This window comes from Hipposideros armiger, unplaced genomic scaffold (assembly GCF_001890085.2).
Source record: "Hipposideros armiger isolate ML-2016 unplaced genomic scaffold, ASM189008v1 scaffold_1596, whole genome shotgun sequence".
Lineage (NCBI taxonomy): Eukaryota > Metazoa > Chordata > Mammalia > Chiroptera > Hipposideridae > Hipposideros > Hipposideros armiger.
Window position 1 is genome coordinate 1 of NW_017732946.1, and position 6926 is coordinate 6926.

Here is a 6926-nt window from a genome sequence, read left to right on the forward strand (position 1 = left end):
ACCTGAAACTAACAATAAAAAAAATAAATTAATTAATTAAAAAAAAAGAACATGACCTAATAAATCCACTTCTAGAAATTATCCTAAGTAAATGTATAAATATACACAAGATAATTACAGAAAGATATTTATCATAGAATTGTACATAAAAGGAAAATTTAGAAACCATTTAAATGTCCTTAACTTTGGGGTTGCTAAGAAAAGTGGTATATCTCTTCAGTAGAACTTAATACAGAAATTAAGAAAAATGAGGCAAATCCTTGTATAGCCACACACAAAAATGTGAAAACATTGAGTAAAAATGTAAGTTACAAACAGGTATATACAATATGACCCAATTTTGAAAAAACAAAGAAATTGTTACGACTTCATATGTTCATTTCATTGTTCAAGAAATATTTACTGAGCCCATACTGTGTTCTGGCTACTATTCTAAAAGTTGGGAATTCAAGAAAAAAGAAACAGATATATAAAGTCTCTATTGTCATAAAACACGTTCTAATGGGAAGAGACAATAAATAAATAGGGAATAAAATCTATGTTAAATGGTGGTAAGTACCAAGGAGAAGAAAGAAAACAGAGAGCAAAGAGGATAGTAACTGCTGGGCATAGAGAATTGCTACTTAATATAGGGTCGCCAGGGAAGGTTTCCCAGCTAGAGTGAAATATGACCAGAATTCTGGAAAAAGTGAGGGTATGGTTGGGAAAATTGTTATTTGAACAGAGGAAACAAGAGCAAAGACCCCAAGGTGGGAGTATGCCTGGAGTGACAGAACCATCAAGGAAGCCAGTATGGCTGTAACACAAAAAGCAAGGGAGAGATTGGTGAGAAATGAACTTGATGTAGGGCCTTGTGGGACATTGTAAGGATTGTTAGTTTTGCTAAGAGTGAGTAGGGAAGCTCTTGGAGATTTCTTAGCCAAGAACTGACACCTTACTTTCAATTTTAAAAGCTCCTTCTTGATACTGTGTGGAGAACAGACTGAGAGAGGACTGGGGTAGAGTGCAATGACAATGACAATACAGGGGAATAAGTTAGAAGACTATTGCAGCAATCCAAGAAAGAGATGATAGTAGCTTGGATTAGGATGTTGGTTAGTGCCCTACATAATCAAAGTGGCCTAATTCAGGATATATTTTCATGGTAGAGCCAACAGGATTTGCTTAAACTGGATATGTAAGCAGCATGACTGGGTTAACCAGTTTGCAGGTTCAAAAATATTCACTAAAATGGCATCCGAAATTACATCAACTCCAAGACTTATTTGACCAAACTAACAAAAATCCTGATTCAGGTTCCTCTTCAAATAGGACACCAAACCCAAGGGTATTTTTAGTGATTGGTAATCTTTCTAATGCTCTCAGTATTCACCAGTGGCACCAGAATGCAGCTGAATCCCCTTCTGATCCCAGAAAGTCCACAACTGCAGCCATATTTGGGGTAACTCTTCCCTAAACCCATTCCTTTCCACATCTTTGGTGCCCACACTTCTGAGTTAAGCTACTAACTTGATTTCTCTTTGCACTCTACCTGGCCACACTGAATATCCCTCAGGGTTTTTCACAATGGGGACCACCCCAAACCACATCTACCACAAACTCTCTACATCTAATCTTCCTGATTCCATTGGAGTCTATTTATCCTGGATTTTAGAGTGCTCAGTATCATCACTTCTATGTCATAATATCTGTAACGATACGGGAGGTTTTCCCCTTGCCTTAGTGGTGCAAACTTGCTTGAATGCCATCTTCTATTTTGCATAATTAGTTTCTACATCCCCACACAAGGCTGAGATAGAGTTGACACTAGAGGGTCCTTTAAGAAGGACTTGAATGAGAAGAAGAGATGGAAAGAATTAATTATTTTAGCCCTACTTTAGGTTAGGCATTGAGATTATCTCATTTAAACAATACAATGAAAAATGGTAAGATGAAAGACTGAAAGATTAAATAAGTGACCCAAATCACACAGTTAAAGTAATGAGAAAGGACTCTGTGTTCACTTTCCATGTAATATGTCTCTTAACAGAACAAATCAGCTCAAATTCTCATATAACTGTCATCTGCAAGAATGATGCAACCTGAGAATTTGCTCAGAAATCCATGGCTTTTGGGAGTAGAATGAAGGTATAGTCAGAAAGCAGAAGCAGGAAAAACTCAGGGTTCACAGGAGAAAAGGAGCATGATCTTCCTTTCTACCTCCTCTGACAACCATCACCGTACTGGTTACAGCTGGGCACTGCCCTCAGAGGTGGGAAGAGAAGTCCACCAAAGGCAGGATCTGAAGCCTCTGTGTCTTTCCCTGGTGTGAAACTGCGATGTAATAACAAATATATATTTGGTTTTCATTCCAGTTCCTGACACAGAGTTCTTCAAACCCTTGTAAAATTTCTTAAGTTATAAGATCACTAGGAGTATCTTTTGATTAATGAGGTGACTCTGGATGGCTCCTTGGTGGCTTCTGGTTGGGGACTGGTCACCAGAAAGAAAAGGCCATGATTAGAAGCTTGGTATTTTCAGTTCCACCCCTACCCCCATCTCCAGAGAGTAGAGAAGGGCATGGTAGGTTGTGTCTATAGGAGAAAGCCTCCATAAAACTCCAATGGCATGGGTTTTGCAGAGCTTCCAGGTTCTTGATTACAACCCTATACAGGAAGGTGAGAATCTCAACTGCACGGGCACAGAAGCTCCTGCACTCAGGATCCTCACAGGCCCTGCCTTATGTATCTCCTCACCTGGTTCTTCATATGTATCCTTTATTATATCCTTTAATAAAATGGTAAACAAAAGTTAAGTGTTTCCCTGAGTTCTGTGAGCCACTCTTGAAAACTAATAGAACCTGAGAAGGGGTTTGTGGGAACTTCCAATTTGTAACCAAGTCAGACAGAAGTTGTGGGTACCCTGGAGACCAGCTACTTGGGTCTGGAATGTTAAGTGGGGTGGGAGCGGGGCAGTCTCATGGGAATGAGCCCTTAACCTGTGGGATCTGACACTATCTCCAGAGAGAAAGTGTCAGAATGAGGTAAATTGTAGGACACCCAGTTAGTGTCACAGAATTGCTTGGTGAAGGGAAAACACCCACACATCTGGTGTTGAAACAAAGGAAAACTGGGTTTTACTAGTACACCTGGGTTATCTGATTTTTCTTCCTCTTCTACCTCTGTCTTGGCTGGCAAGTATCTGCCACCAGATTTCAGAAGAGGCTATGAGTGTCCCATGAAGGATATTTTTTTCCTGGCCAAAAAGGAGCCAGCTGGAAGGAAAGTATCGGGGAAAATGCCAGGCAGGAGAGTCTCGGTGATCTCATCTGCCCCCCTCTCTCTTATGAATGGATTGGACATGGGCTGCCTCACTCCACAGGACTTTTAGCCAAAGTTGGGAGTAGGGCTGGAAAGAGGGTGAGGGGGGTGAGGCCTGTGGAGTGCAAAATTTAAGCACTCCCTCACTCTCAAGTTTCCTGTACCCCAAGTGCCTCTCTGGCATCACCTGCCTCCCAGTCCTGGGTGGGCCCCTGAGCCACTGGCTCTCCCTGGTATCCCTGGGGAGGTCTCATTGTATTTCTTTTGCCTTAGTTTATTTAGAATAAGGCTAGAATTTTTCAAATGGAACTTGGTTTAGAAAACTGGCAGGGAAGCAGGAAAACTTAGAGATAGCTTCCTAAGAACTTTCATTAATCCCTTAACAAACATTCCTGTAAAGACAATCATTTCTGGGAATTGAGATGAGAGTGAGAAATGAAACCAAAAGTCTTTTCTCTGTATTGGACTTTGAATAACAGGAAGTCATTGTGTGAAATGAACTCATTCATGAATCTGAATTGAGGCCATGGGATTGCTTACACCCTTCATTAATTTATACAACATTTACTGAGAACTTAACATATACAGAAAGTGTCCTCAAATGTGAAGAAATATGAGGTGGATCAGACACAGACTCTATCATGTGTAGACTCATAGTGTAGCAATAGACAGAACATAGACACAAATACAAGACCCAGTATATGAGTGCAAAAAAGAAATCCCCCAAGAACTGTCAGATGATGTCATGAATATAAAAATTCTCAGAAGTTCAAATTAAACATTTGTTGGAACATGGCAGCTGGAGACATTCCCCTTGATGCCTCTTGTCTTCATAGATTTGATCTTCAAACTAATTATGTGCCAAGGAGAAAATTTTAATATGAATAACGACTTCAAGCCAAACATTTTATTCCCATTAACATCATGTGAGGTAGATAGCACGACTACTCAGCTGCTCTCATTAGTTGGGTCCTCCTCCGGATTCCAAAGATTTAAGTAAATATAACTAGTCACTGTTGGATGCTGGTCTCAAATCTGTCTCGATGGATATTAAATCTCTTGCTTATTAGAAAATGCCAATGCTCCTATCTAAGGGAAAGAGTAGGAAACTGGACGGTTTGGGTAAGTTTTTGAAGGAATTAAACAAATGAGTATGAAGTTCACCTGGAAGAATACATGTGCATCAGACTATAAATGTTTGAAATAGGAGAAAAATAGGACAGGGGCACTGGTCTGCAATATTATAATCAATTATATTCAGAGACAGATAATAAAATGCTTTGCATGTGTTTAAGTTTGAGGGACAGCTGTCAGAAATAGCATTACTAGAAAGCTCTAATTTAAAAGATAAAGAAAAATAAAATTCTCTCTTTCTCACAATAAACACAGAATGTGCTTTTGTACATTTTTGTTTTCACAAAACACCTTTAAGAACTTTGGATTTGAATCATCTAATTCTGGTAATAAAATGTTCGAAGATTTGTTAATTTTCACAGTAACCATTTTGGGGAAACAGAGCTTCAAGACTTTAAACTAATTCTAATATGAAAGTCTTTTACAGGAAATAAAAACTAACAAGTTTCATTAGCACTGGGAGCTTGCTTCTCTCTTTGTGCTTGGGTGAGGAGAATTGGAACAGTAAGGCATCAAAGCACTTTCCCTGAGGAAGACACTGCTCTACAGAATGTGCCCATGTTTCTTCTCCCAAATTCTTTCCCTGTCCTGTTTCTATGTTCATTATCTTACGCTCACCCCACCTGCACCATTGGTACACACACATACACACACACTCACACACTCACACACATACACACACGTACTTGCACAAACATTTGTCTTCTAATTGCAGTAATTTAAAACCCACAGAATGCAATAAAAATAAGTAGACAAACAGGGTTTACTTTAATTAGCTGAATTTTTTAAAGAAAAAAAGAACCAACAAAAACAAAAGTGAAACCAGTTTTCCCTTCCTGCTTAGAGGATAAAATCAAGCCACTCTGTCACCACTGGAGCCAAAGCCTGGACTGGAGGTGTGAGCCAGCACCTACCAGACTCAGGGAAGGAACTTACTCTACAAGCAGGTCTCTGGAGCACCTGAAGACAGGAGCTTGGCCACAAGGACACAGGTAGGTGAAGAAGGAGGGAAATGGGGTAGACAGATACAAAGTCAGACTCAAAGGCTAAAGTAGAAACAGAAATTGATGGAAATAGTCATAGGGAACAGGCAGATTAAGACATGATAAGAACACAAACATGAATCTGGCCTTGTCATTATTCCAAAACACAGTTCCAAATGTGGGCAAAAAGGAGGTAATTATCTCAACAGGCAATTTAAGAACTTGGCAATTTGTATTGTCAAATAAATCTAGACAGGTAAAAAGAGACTTTATTTGAAAGGATTATTGATATCAGGGGAAAATGACTATAGCAATAGGGAAAAGAATCCAACCGTAGAGCTGCAAGCAACTGACAGGCCAGGCAGAAAGGAATTTTCTTTTATATGGATTGATCAACAAGGTATTACTAGAAAGAACAGGGTATGGAGGGAGTGGGGTGATGGGGATGTTTTTCCATAAGGCTTGCTGATTCTCAGGCAGGATCTTTAAGGAGGGGATGTTTCCTGGGTCAGAAAAATGTGGGTCAAAGTTCAGGTGCCTGGAGAGAGGACAGATGCTTAATGTTTTAGTTACAAGTGTTTATTTCATGTCATCAGTGGAGACAAACAGCTCAGCTCATCTTTTTTGAAGCAAAAAGTTTGGAAGTTGAAGGGTCTATATCTGGCCTCATTATAAGTGAAAAAAGGAGATATTGGTGAGTCTTATGTATCCTAGTCAATGGCGAAGGGTAATTCTTTGCAGAAGGCAAAATAGATATATTTATTTAATTGTTTTCCAGAAGTAAAAGGCTCAGGAAAAGATTAACATTGTTCTTATGATTCATGTAAGTAACAGGTGTTATTGTAAGCACAGAGAAGAGAGGTACTAACTCAATCTGGAAGATAAATGGATGGCTTCACAAATAAGGAGACATTTGACCTGGGTCAAGAGTATAAAGCCCTGGGCAAAGAAGATGGAGGACTCATGCGATATAATAATATAATAATATAAAAGAAATATACTTTTCTTTTTTCCCTTCTCAGTTTGTTGGCTAGTCTAATAATTAAATTGACATAAGACAGATTAACAGAAGAAAACCAAGTATAATTACATACATATGGGAGCCCCATAGACATGAAGACTCAAAGGCAGCCTGGAAATTGAGGCTTACATGCCATCCTGAGCGAAGGAGAAGGCAGTGGGGGCCTGGAGCTTCAAAGGGGAGGAAGACTATTTACAGGAAGATGAAAAGAGTAAAGGTTTGGTAAACAAATATTTGCCACATATGCAAATAAAGTATTTCTGATACAAAAAGTTATCTCTGGTAATAGCTCTCTTCCTAGTACAGGCCCCCATCTAAACACTTTTAGGCAGTCAAGGGAGAGATTAAAAGCTTTTCCTGAGTCTGCTGTGTCTTAATTACCTTCAGCTCAAAACAGTCCATGTACTAAAGTGGCACATATTGGGGTTGGGTATTCTGTTCCCCCTCAATATACAGGATTTAGAAAACTGTGAGGGTGAGGAAAGATGG

The 6926-nt window shown here is 39.3% G+C and overlaps 1 protein-coding gene across 1 annotated transcript in view; it reads left to right on the plus strand.

Moving 5' to 3' along the window:
* Positions 1-5286: 5286 nt before the first annotated feature.
* The window catches only part of LOC109377873 (interferon-induced very large GTPase 1-like), a 26810-nt gene continuing 25170 nt past the window's right edge, over positions 5287-6926 (plus strand). Inside the window, exon 1 of the mRNA XM_019634353.1 lies at positions 5287-5425. The gene's annotated coding sequence lies outside the window, so the exon portion shown is untranslated. The remainder of the gene's footprint in view (positions 5426-6926) is intronic.